This window comes from Elephantulus edwardii, unplaced genomic scaffold (genome assembly GCF_000299155.1).
Source record: "Elephantulus edwardii isolate Elephantulus edwardi_28Jun2011 unplaced genomic scaffold, EleEdw1.0 scaffold00320, whole genome shotgun sequence".
Lineage (NCBI taxonomy): Eukaryota > Metazoa > Chordata > Mammalia > Macroscelidea > Macroscelididae > Elephantulus > Elephantulus edwardii.
Window position 1 is genome coordinate 1111252 of NW_006400070.1, and position 392 is coordinate 1111643.

The following is a 392-nucleotide window of genomic DNA, read 5'->3' on the forward strand; positions in this document are numbered from 1 at the left end:
GGAGGGACAGCGCAGGAGGGGAAGACCCTCTATGAGATGGATTGATTCGGTGACTTGGGTAATCAGGATGGGTGTGTCAGAGGCGGTGCGGTTGGCGCAGGATAGAGCGGGGTTTAGGGCTGTTGTGCATAGGGCCGCTATGAGTCGCAAACGACTGGACGGCACATAACAACAAGGGAGTTCCTAAAAATAAGACCAGCATTGCAGGAAACACTGAGAGAGGTCCTTCTTACAGACGTTCCACAGAAAGCAGGATGGACCAAAGTAGCTATCAACAACACCAAAAAGAACTCGACAAAATTATAGCATCTAAACCTTGCCTCTCAATAATGGCACTGAATGTCAATGGTTTAAGTGGACCACTGAAGAGAAAAAGAGCAGCAACTTGGATT